The 11884-nt window shown below is 52.2% G+C and overlaps 1 long non-coding RNA gene and 1 pseudogene across 2 annotated transcripts; one reads left to right on the top strand and one right to left on the bottom strand.

Annotated features, from left to right (window-relative positions):
- Positions 1-377: 377 nt before the first annotated feature.
- Positions 378-1654, top strand: LOC104855843 (annotated as a pseudogene).
- A 2663-nt stretch (positions 1655-4317) lies between these two features.
- On the bottom strand, positions 4318-11184 carry LOC104855865. 2 transcript variants are annotated; one of them, XR_004515960.1, is made up of 4 exons: positions 11127-11184; positions 7804-7915; positions 5950-6054; positions 4318-5835 (listed from the first exon to the last, which is right to left on the bottom strand). It is a non-coding gene; the product is annotated as an uncharacterized LOC104855865 (long non-coding RNA). The 2 variants fall into 2 exon arrangements; XR_004515959.1 differs by lacking the exon at positions 11127-11184 and having other exon boundaries at positions 7804-8261.
- Positions 11185-11884: the final 700 nt, after the last annotated feature.

The raw sequence follows: 11884 nt of genomic DNA, 5'->3' as shown, positions 1-11884 counted from the left end.
TGTGTGTGTGTGTGTGTGTGTGTGTGTGTGTATTTTTTTAGTATTGATGGTATATGTATTCATGGGCCTTAATGCTTATGAATATGAAATATAGTTAATATTAGGATAGATCCACACTTCTTAACTTTAAATTCCTAGAATTGCCAAAATTAATTAGAATTGTCCCAAAGTTAAGCAGGGTTTGTATTTGAAAAATGTTATAGAGAAGAATTGCCTTCATACGCATATTTGAGACTCATAATAACACAAAGTGGTCAAAAAACTTGAAGACTAAGACTTGGAGTAACTATATGAAAAGATATAGACAAAATACCTCTGATAAAATTATTTAATTTTCTTGGAATAATCCATAATTTCTCATAGGACATCATAAATTTTTTTTTTTTTTGGCACATGAGCCTCTTGACATCTACACCTTCTCCTCATTCATGAAGCCATGCAGCTGAACAACAATGTGACCGAGTTCATTCTACTTGGGTTGACACAAGACCCTGTTAGGAAGGAAGTAGTTTTTGTCGTTTTTTGCCTTTCTATCTGGGGACACTGATGGGAAATGTGCTGATTATCACCACCATCAAGACCAGTCGGGCACTTGGGAGTCCGATGTACGTCTTCCTTTTCCACTTATCCTTATCTGACACCTGCTTCTCCACATCCATCGCCCCTAGAACCATTGTGGACACCCTTGTAAAGCAGGCCACTATTACTTTCGGTGAGTGCATAATCCAAGTCTTTACATTCCATTTCTTTGGCTGCCTGGAGATCTTCATCCTGATCCTCATGGCCGTGGACCGCTACGTGGCCATCTGCAAGCCCCTGCACTACACAACCATCATGAGCTGCAGGGTCTGTGCAGTGTTGGTGGCTGTGGCCTGGGTGGGGTCCTGTGTGCATTCCTTAGCTCAGATTTTCCTGGCCTTGAGCCTGCCTTACTGTGGTCCCAACATGATCGATCACTATTTCTCTTCATCCTGATCCTCATGGCCGTGGACCGCTACGTGGCCATCTGCAAGCCCCTGCACTACACAACCATCATGAGCCGCAGGGTCTGTGCAGTGTTGGTGGCTGTGGCCTGGGTGGGGTCCTGTGTGCATTCCTTAGCTCAGATTTTCCTGGCCTTGAGCCTGCCTTACTGTGGTCCCAACATGATCGATCACTATTTCTGTGACCTGGAGCTCCTGCTGGAACTCGCCTGTGCAGACACCTATGTGGTCAACCTGCTGCTGGTGTCCAATAGTGGAGCCATCTGTACAGTGACCTTTGTATGTTCAACTATGCTGTCATCCTGCATTCTCTCAGAAACCACAGTGCTGAAGGGAGGAGAAAAGCCCTCTCCACCTGCATCTCCCACATCACCGTGGTTGTCTTGTTCTTTGTACCTTGCATAGTCATCTACACACGCCCTGCCACCACCTTCCCCATGGATAAGATGATAGCTGTGTTTTACACAGTTGGGACACCTCTGCTCAACCCTATGATTTACACACTGAGGAACGTAGAAGTGAAAAATGCCATGAAGAAATTGTGGAGCAAAAAAGTCATCTGAGATGTTAGGTGATGAAAAGACATTTCAAGTCCTTCTTCATAGCTTGCATTGACCTCAAAGAAGTCAATAGAGAAGATCACTTTTTCACTGTTGGTTGAATTTGACAATACTTATTGTTAGGGTCTTGTCCCATCATCCCATATCTTCATCGTTTTCTCCCTGCCGCAGTACAAAGACCTAAATTCAAATATTTATAGACACTTCCTGTTGTAAGGGACAGTATACATACTTTGGGTAACTTTTCTTTCAACTCCGGGTTATACTCTGAAAACTGATCTTGTGCCTACCTATATCCTTCTAGGGCAGCAATGAAATACAGAGAGAAAACTTCACTCTTCTGAAAGTTGCCTGGATCTCATTTATTGTGTCTGTAGTCATGTGATTCTTTTAGTCATGTGATTCATTTGCTTTTCACTCCTAATTTGACCCTCTTAAATTTGGGGATATTATTAGTTTCACTTGTATCGCAATTAATTTCTCTTGGTTTTTGTTGTTGTTGTTGTTGTTGTTGTTGTTTGCTTGTTTTTGTTTTGCTTTGTTTTGTTTTTTTGTACCGGGGATCAAACTCAGGTCCTTGCACTTGCAAGGCAGGCAGCAGAACCACTGAACTAAATCCCCGCTCAAATTTCTCATTTTTAATAGAAGGCTACTAACATAATATATACAATGGCACATATATCTCAAACTAAGGTAGAGATTATTTTGTACCCTAGAGATAGTGGGTACACTCACTAGATCGCAGAGAATCTGAAAATACTAGCAGACTAAACAAAGAGTGTGATAGCTACAGGAATGTTTTGAGTGCAGCGGCCCATACTTTCCTTATCAAATCAACTCTGACTTCCAAAATCAAGGTCCTACAGTTGGCCAAATTCACTTTCTTTTATCTTCCAAAGCTCAGTGTCCATCTATTAATACCTATTTTTCGATCCAGGAGTAGCTACATAATCCTACAAGTTTCCACTTCACTCATGAGCCCAAGAAGCTGGACATTGTATTGCTGTGTAATCTTTTTTGTGCAGTTCTCTACAGATGTTCTGGTTAACATTTGTCTTCTTTTCACTTATTACTAAAAATGAATAGTCTTTACTTATTTTATTTCTTGCATTTCATAACAATGAGAACAGGTACTTTAGAGATAATGAATCAGGCACTATGGTTCAGTCAGTCACACTTATCTTAATTAATAAAAACGTAAAACTGTTTCCCTTAAAAAAATCTGAACAAAAATGAAGAGCATTTGTAGATCTGCTTGTTCCAAACATATCCTTTCACATGGCTTCCAGCTCTGAGATTCTCTCTCATGTCCTTCAGTCTTCCCCCTCCTTCATCCAGACTGTCAGGTTCTGTCATCAGAATTCCAGAGAAGAAATCACAATATATCTGTTCTTTCACTGAGCAGAATAAGTGTAAGTAATCTACAATCTATGAAAGAACTCTCCTCAGTGAGGTGCCATCCCTGGTACAATGTACTGGGCTTTGGTAGGAAGAGAGAAAAGGCTAGCAGGACCTCAAATTTGGTAACCTATGGGGTTCATCGTAGACTTTTAGTAGGTAAGCATCTTGAAGAAAATAACGAAAATGTTTTACTACTTAATCAAAAATAAGCCTAAAAAGTTTTTTAAAATAGGCCTAGATATTTTAATCATTGACAAAAATGGGAAATATTGATTTGCTAAATTGCTTGTTTTTCAAATTTCACAACTATTTTTCAATGAGTTGAAACATCTCAGAAAATGGATAGTTTGGATTTAAGATTTTAAAATAAATATCTCCTGGGCTTCAGAAAATTACTTTAAATTTTCTACTCTATCATAACTTATTTATTTTGCCCCCAAAAGAATGTTGATGTACTTGGAGCAATTTTTTTATAGCCTCCATTGATACGTCTTAAGGATTCTAAGTTAAAATAGTCTTCACTTCTAAAGCAGAGTTCTGTTGTTGTTGTTTTGATGAGCAGAAGGTGTGTGTGTGCAGAATTTTATCTCCTTCCTTAATGGTGGTGGAGGGCTGGCATTTGCTCTGTTTATGGAAATTATCAAGCGGTTTGGCTCAGTTTGGCTTGGAAGTGACCATGCTCCCAGAGCTGGGCGATGCCTCCCGCCATCTTGTGAAGGAAGCTCGATTGTTATCGGGAGCCATTAAACGCGGGTACTTCAAGGGTCACAGTCTGATGGAGGAGAGGTGGGATCACCAAAAGGGGACCATTTGTCTCCGTTTTTCAACTTATTTCCCACCCCCATCTCCCTTGCCCTTCGCCCTTGTTCCTTCGGAACCCCTCCCATTTGCAAGAGGTCCACCCCCCACCCCATCTCCTTCTGTCCGTCCTCTATTATTCTCTTTGTTTGCACTTTGCCTCACTCAGATGAGAAATACTACCTGGTATTTAAGTTTGTGTGGCTTCTTTATTTCACTTAACATTATATTCCCTAAATGTATGCAGCTCCCTACAAGTGTCTCAAACATACCCTTCTTTATTATTGAGTAATATTCCATTGTGTATGGATACCATGCTTTCTTTACCCTGTCATCCTTTGATGGGTATGCAGGCTGCTTCCAGGATTTCGCTATTACAAATTGTGCTGCTATAAACATCGGTAGGCCTGTGTCACTGTGGTACAGGGTCCTAAGCTCTTTAGAGGACCCAGTCTTGCTTATGCTCAGGGAGATAAAACTTTGCCCTTCCAAAGAGGCATCAGGGAATCATACTTAGGACTTAGACTAGCTTCTATAATGTTTTTTTTTTTCTCTCTCTCTCTTTTTTTTTTGCGTGAATTGGAAAATGGAAAAAAAAAAATCTTAAACTTTCCAGCGATAAAACAGAGTGAGCAGGAAATACATTTAAATGAATCTGGTCTTGCTGTGTAAACAATTTTGCAAATCTTCAAGTCTTTTTCTTTCGCTTTCTCTTCTGACAAGGTCTTATCAGTAGTTGTTAAATGTAAATGACGTATACCTTGGGACCATCTGATTGTGTCTTTTAACAAAAAAGGCTGCTTTATGGGCTGGTATTGGTTGGCATGCCCTATTTTACCAGACACTGTATTCCACACATTTGACTTCTTTCTGTGTGTGCCCAAACAGGCAAAACCACTCTTCTCTTCATACCATCCTCAGTTATCTTAAAGAAAACTGGAATGGAATTTCTGTTACGTTTAAGCAATTCTTCTTCACAGTTCTGTGTTCATTTCGCATTTCTGTTGAAGTCACTGCAGAATTATCAGCCTGAAACACGTGGGTGTCCATGAAATTGTGGTCTGAATGCTTCAGGTCTTTTAATAATTTTCAAGTTCCCAGCGCAGCTTTCATGGCTTCCTGGCAAACTGCTTTCTCCCAGGGCTCCTTGTCAGGAGGCTGCACTTGCTTAGCGGTTTCTCTCACAGGCAAGGCCAAAGTCAAGGTGTGCCGAGCTGGGAAAGTGGGGGCATCACCTAAATTCATTCAGGCCACTCCTTGGGATTGCAGGAAGGTGACAGACTTCTGTGTGTGCAGATGTGGGTGGCATTCAGGCGGTGTGACCAGAATTTGCACATCAGCTCTGAGTTCAGGTTCTTAGCAAAGCAGCCTCCAGGCCTGATGCAGAGGTGGGGACCCTCCCCCCGGAACACCCCATGTGCCAGGCCAGCTGTCTGTGAACCCAGGCTTGAGCCGCAACCCTCGCCTCCCACTCCGTGGTCCACTGCATTTGGGCCGAGGCTGAGTTCGAGTCCCAGACCTTGCCACCTGGCTGCCCTGACTTCCTTTGCCACGCGCGTGCTGACCCCAGAAACTCCAGGATCTGAGAACCCTGGCCTGGCCTGGCCCAGGGGTGGGGGTGGGGGGGACTATACCACCTGTCCCGCCTCACTCTTCCAGACCTGCTCCTCCTGGACCCAGCAGCCCCAGATATTTCTCGGCATATTTCTTCAAGACATCCTTTGTGAGACCAAGGGCGCACACGTCATAAATTTGAATAAATTTTTTTGTGTCTCCAGGGCTGAAGGGCAGGGAAGCACATAATGCCAAGAGTGGAAACCACACACAGCACAGGGCCAGGGGACCTCGCTGTGAGTCTAGCTCTGTCCCCATCTTCTCTCCTGCACAGGAGCAGCAGGGCTGCCCAGGTTGAGCTGAGGCCGGGTCCGCCAGCAGGGGAGAGCTCTTTGGAGCCTGGGTGGGAGGACTCCCTGGAGCTCCTGTGAAAGCCGCTCCTAGAATTCGTAGCTTGGCTTATGGGCCTTGTGAGGTCTGTTGGCGCCTCGCCTGTGGCCAGGAGGCCTCTGCTATCTAGGACGGTCATGTTGGGGGTCCTAGAAAAACAGCCAGGTGGGAGACAGCAAGATTACAGGAGGACTGTGGCCTGGAGTGCATGGACACTGCTGCGGACATCTTGCCCGCCCCTCCCACAGGATTTCTGTACTCACAGCATCAGCTCTGTCTGTTGAAGCAAAAAGTTCCCATTGACAGAAAGGAGCTACTAAAGCTGCTAAGCCTCCTACCAAAATTGCGAGAATTTGCACTACAAGGGCCTGAAAGGTGAGAAACAGAGCCTTGAGCTGCCCAGCTCTACCATCCCTCAGCCAGCTGGAGCTGAGCCCCACACTGGGCCACCCCTGTGGCCTCCCCAGGCCCACCCTCCTGGCCTCCTGGGGAGAGCACCACCCTGGCCCTGACAGCTCAGAGCGGGGAGGAGCAGTCTGACACACCCTCCCGCTCAGTCCCCTGGGCGAGGAGCAGGCTGAGCTGTTCAGCAAACACTTGGCAGGTGTTGTGGGCACTCAGGAGCTGAGGGTGGGGTCACAGGAGAGGGGAGACTGCTCTGTGCAGGAAGGCATGGGCCGGCGGAGGTGTGCAGCAGCCCCAGGGCACAGGGAGCTGAGAGGAGCCATCTGCCCTGTGGGCCTGGATGGGGCAGGCAGAGCTCCGGGGGACTCTGATGCCTGGTCCTCAGAGTGCAGCAGTTTGCCGGCTCTGATGTGGACCCAGCCTCACCCTGGATCCTGCAGAATCCCCATCATCTGCTGGGGCAGTGGCATTCTGTCTGGGAGGCACTGCCCTGTCCCTGCAGCTGAGAGAAGTCAGTGCCTTGGTTTCCACAGGAACCACTACCATAGTAACATGGGATGCAGGGAAGGCAGAGCCTCTTGTGCCTGGGATGCCCAGGGCCCAGCAGGGCAGGTACACAGTGTGAGGGGAGCCTAGGGCCCTGTAGAGGTCAAGGAAAGGCTGCCACTGCCATTTGGGCTCCACTATGAGGGCGATAAATACAATTTACTAATTCTCCCTAGCCCTGCATCCCTGGGCCCTGCCTGGAAATGCGCTCCTGCTGTCCTGCTCTCCAGGATCACTGGAAGGTCTCCAGGTGGGGCCCCGCAGGAGGCTTTGTCTTTCCAAGGTCAGGCCCGGGCAGGCTGGACACGAGGGCCTCCCCATGGGACTCCACAGTGCTGCTCTCGGTGCTCTGTGCCTGGCTTTGCTTCTGGGACTCTTCTGAGGCCCCTCCCAGCCTCCTGCCTGCCCCTCTCCTCAGCTCCTCACCAGGCCTGGGTGCTGCCTGGTGGTTTCTCTGCCAGCAGGAAAGGCCCAAGTATGCTCCAGGGCCTCCCTCCCCTGAGGTAGGGTCCCTGAGGGAAGGGTGAGGGGGACATCTGAGGGAGGTGGGGGAGATCTGGGGAGGGAGGGAGGGAGGAAGGGAGAGAGACAGAGAGGCAAACAGAGACAGACAGAGGTCAGGCAGGTGTGGTAGAAGCCCTCGGAGGACAGGGACAGGGTGGGTTGGGAGGGGCAGAGCGGGTTTGGAGGAGGAGGCTGCAGTGTGAGCCTGAGAGGCAGAGCCGGACAGTGCACTCAGACCGTTGTTTCAGGACTTTGTCTTGGGGGGAAGAGCCTGCTGGATAAAGCGGTAACAGAGCTGACAGGGACCAGGGGAAGCTTGGTCAGTTCGCCTCTGTGCTGGGGGCAAAGGGGAAGGGCAGTGAGGATCAGAGAGGAGAGGAAGGAGCGCATGCTGGGCCTCAGGCTGGACAGGGCTGGGGCTCTGCAGAGTAGCCGGCCGCACCCCTCACCCTGCAGGTCAGCAAGCCCTGTGGACCTCAACAGGCCCGAGCTCTGCAAAGCACCTGTACCTCCTACAGCAAGGCACACTGGTGTGAAAGGAGAATTTTCATGCCATTTGTGAAAAGCCAAAGCTGGCACTTGGTCCTCCAGGCAGCCAGGGACGGCGTCCTGCAGCCCCCCGGACCTGCTGCGGATTCCCACAGGGACCGAGAGGCACTTACCTCATTCATCCTGAGTCCGCAGCAGCTGTGCAGGGTCGCCTGGCCTAGTCCTGGCTTTGTTACTGAAGCGATCAGCCTGTGGTGTATATCAGCACCCAGGAATTGCAGAGGGCTGTGAGTGCAAAGCAAGGTATGAATGATGGAAACCAGCTGCACAGGAAAGTTGTCCAGGGCTGGTATTTATGGGGCAAAAGTGAAAGCAGGACGGAGAAGCTGAGATTGGTGGACCCTGGAAACCACATTCCTGTCTCCAAAAGCAGACTGAGTTCTAAATTTACAGGAGGGTATGATGAGCCGGTTCAGTTTCGCTTTCCTCTAACAGAAGCACTTGGGAGAAATGAGCCCCTTTCCCTCACTTAGGCTTCCAGGTTAGGCACTGGTTCTGCTTAGTCAAGAATTATTCAGGCTCAGTTTACTTTCATTCTGTTCTGCTAATGAGATCCCTGTATATTTATTTTTAGCTTTGTTTCTCATTGCTCAATTCTGCTGTCCACTAAACGGGCATGGAACACACACACACACACACACACACACACACACACACACACACGCACACACACAGAGGCAGAAAACGAGATTGCAGTGTTATCAGTCCGGCTAACAATGCTCATGGAGCGAGAGAAACAGTGCTCAGGAGTACCCAGAAACCCAGACGCCTGCTGAGCCCCTCCTGGGCCTGGTGGGCCCCGTGTCCAGGCCAGGTCTCCCCGTCCTCTCCTCTCCTCCTGCTCGGTGATTCCCTCTGTCCCTCAAGTCTGCCCTGGTTTCCCTGCCTTATAGGGAGCAGAGTGCAGAGAGGAGGGTGCACAGAGGGGAGCTTTGGGGGTGCCGCAGGGACCCCGCAGGGTCACGCCCAGAGACAAGGGTGGCATCTGGAGCTGGGCAGGGCCAGGGCCGGACCCCGTGTGGACGCCACAGTGCCTCAGACCCTGCCCTCCCCACAAGCGCTGGACACCCGTGAGAGCTGGCACCTGTGGCAGCAGGGGTGGAGTTCTGACCCCTTTGTGGGGCTGCCCAGTTTGTGCTGAGGTTTCCAGCCACACTTCCTGTCCTTGGTACTGGAGATCATGCCCAAGGGCACTGTGCCACTGAGGCACATTCCCAGCCCCTCTCCAGTTTTTACACTGTCATTTCAAAAACTTTAATGAGTAAATCTTTGCAGTATGTAATGTCTCCAGTTGCCTTAAAGGACAGACATCTCAGTCCTTTTTATCCAATGTCCCCTCCCTTCTGCCTTTCTGGTGCCAGTCGCATTTGTGAAAATCTCTCTCCCTGCAATGGGTCTGACTTACACTGTGCTGCTTTATTGCAATGAACAACCCCAGCCCATCCTGAATCCTCCTTGAGGGTCTGTTCTCCTTTCCTCCCCCTCCCACCACTACCAGAGGAAACCACACAGGCCGAGTACCTCTGCTCCCTCAGCTGTCCATGTTGGAGAGGAGCCCTTCGCCTGGCTGTGCTTGGAGGTGGCTGCTGGGTCCCCCAGAGTGGGCCAGACCCATAGCTGCTGAGAACAGCGGTTAGAAAAGGAGCCAGCTGGGCCCCACCCACCAGTCCCTCTGCTCCTGGACCCTCTCCTGACCTGGACTACAGCCCCTGCTAGCACTGTTGGCATCGCCACTGGCTACGACCTCCCAACTGCATAGGGCATGTCCTTGGCCTTTGGGGGGCACACGGATCCCCTGGGCTCTCATCCAGAAGGCAGTGGGCACCGCACAGCCAGGGGTTCTAAGGTCACAGCCAGCCTCTGCCTGGAGCTCTTAAGGGTGAGAGAAAAACCTGCGTGGTCCCTGACAGGTGCCCAGGAAAGAGACTCCACTGCAACAGGAGGCCATGAATCATGGCTCCCTGAAAAGGTCACCGCAGTTACACAGCGGCAGTGCTGAGAGTCAGCTGCCCCCCATTTTCTCCCTGGGCAGTGGGTGCAGCCCTGGGGTCCTCTGCAGCAGGAAAGGCCCCTGCCTGCCTGTTCTGGGGGTGGGGCCCCCGAGGGCAGGGTGGGGGACAGTTCACAGAAAGGTGGCTGTGGGCAGAGGCAGAGCCTGAGCCCGAGGGAGCCCAGTCCTGAAGAGGAGCCAGACTCTGCTCTCCAGCAGCTGGGCAGCTCCTGAGGGGGGACCGTCCCAGGAATTCTGGAGGCCTAATCCTTCCAGGACAGCTCCTGATCAAAGTGGGGTGAGAGTGAAGGAGTCTGCCTGAGGACTAGCACCGCGCCCGTTTGGTTCACTCATGTGACAAACACACACTGCAGTGAGAAACTTCTCCCAGGATAGTTCCGTCGCTGGACTCAGAGGGACTGGCACATGGGTGCCCTTGAGAGAGGCTGTGAGGAAAGAGGGGGGAGGGAGGGAGCCCCTGGCAGTGGATCCTGGTCTGCAGGCGGGAACAGGTGGTGTGTGAGGAACAGCAGGAGTCAGTGTAGGGGACAAGGACGTTGCAGAGGACAACGGGAGCCCAGGCCAGCGGCTGCTTTGTGGCCAGGGTGAGGAGGGCAGTATGTCTGGGGAGGCTCTGGGCAGGAGTGAGGGGGCCTGGCCGTGGAGGTGGTCCCGGCAGGGCAGCTGAGCTGAGCATGCAGGGGAGTCAGGGTGGGCAGGACAGCAGGGGCAGCTGCGCTGGGGGGCCAGGGTGTGGCCACCAGGGGAGGCGCTGAGTGCTGAGGGCCTTCAGAAAGAAGAGCCCCTGGAGACTCCCTGCCCAAGAGGCCCTGAGCAAGGAGAGGGAAGGGCTCCTCCGGGTGTCCAGCCCTGGGGAAACACAGCTTCCTTCGAGGGAAAGCTGAGCAGGGCAGGCTGAGGGCTGGGGCTCTGCCTCCCTCCAGGGAGGTTTGGCTGGGCTGGGTCACTCAAAGGGTCGTGGTCAGAGGGAAGGCTTTCTAACCCGGACAGGAAGAGACGGCCGGGTCTGGGAGCAGAGAGAGGGGAGAGGAGGATAGAGGCTGAGAGACTGCAGGAAGGAGAGCCGGGAGAGGAGAGAGCGAGACGGAGGGAGAGCGGGAGGAAGGGGAGGAGAGGGGAGGGAGGGCAGGGGGCGGAGAGGGTGGGAGACGGAGATGGACGGAAATATGGGCGAGGGAGAATCAGCTGTGGGAGGCGGAGGCCAGGCCCGGCTGGCGGGAGCAGAGGGGCGGGGTCGCGGCCTGCTGGGTCCGGATCCTCTCACGGTGGCCTCGTCCTTGCTGGAGGCAGAGGCGGGGTGGGGGCGGGGACAACTCGCCCGAAGTGGAGACCCCAGGATTCCGAGCACTTTGCACTAATCCCGGGTGCTTGGTAACATGTGGTGGTTCGGATATTAGGGTAAATTAAATGTTAAGCCGGCTTCACCTTCTGAGTTCTTTCCTCCTGTGGTGACCGGCACACCTGGACTGGCATTGCCGCCCGGGGGACGCGCACTGGGGAGTCCCACGTGGTCCCCGAGGTGGACGGCCGGGTCCTGCCTGCTGCCCACTGTGGAAATCAGTTTCACGGGAACACAGCTGCGCTGCCTCCTCCGGCAGCCGAAGCCCGCGGCTCCCACACCCTGAGCATGGATCTCTGCGGAAAGCAGCGCGGCCCAGTCCGGCAGAAGGCAGAGCAGTGGGCAGAGGCCGGCTGGTGGTCGTCCAGGCACCCAACACAGACGGCGCTTCCTCCTCCAGCCCCGCCAACAGGGCAGCCGGGGCCTCTGAGCTTTGCCCTGACTCCCAGACCTCAGCCTGTGCGGGCTTCCTGAGCGCTGCCCAGCTGGAGCCGGAACCGGGGCTGAGAGGGCTCTGCCCACGGCGTCCGTGACGAACAGGGTTAGACTCACCGCGGGCCTGCGGTACAGGCGATGCCCAGGCCGCTCAGCGGGGGAAGGTGCAGAGGGCCGGGGTGGGAGAGGACAGGAGCAGCGGGACACAGCCCGGTGAGGAGAGGCCTTCCGTTAAAATTCGCCTTAGGAGTTTGACCGCTGGAACCCCGGGAGGTGTTGCAGGTCACGGGATGAGACGTATCGTTGTGCAAACATCCCCCACCTAGCCCAGAACCCTTGCCATGGCGAAGTGCGTTGCAGTGCAGATCCTGGAACCCTGGCTTCTCCCCCGTCAAGTGGTGTCCCGTGT

This window comes from Fukomys damarensis, unplaced genomic scaffold, assembly GCF_012274545.1.
Source record: "Fukomys damarensis isolate Sample0158 unplaced genomic scaffold, DMR_v1.0_HiC HiC_scaffold_62, whole genome shotgun sequence".
Taxonomy (NCBI): domain Eukaryota; kingdom Metazoa; phylum Chordata; class Mammalia; order Rodentia; family Bathyergidae; genus Fukomys; species Fukomys damarensis.
Note: the sequence above shows the minus strand (reverse complement) of the source record. Positions and strands in the feature narration are given on the sequence as shown.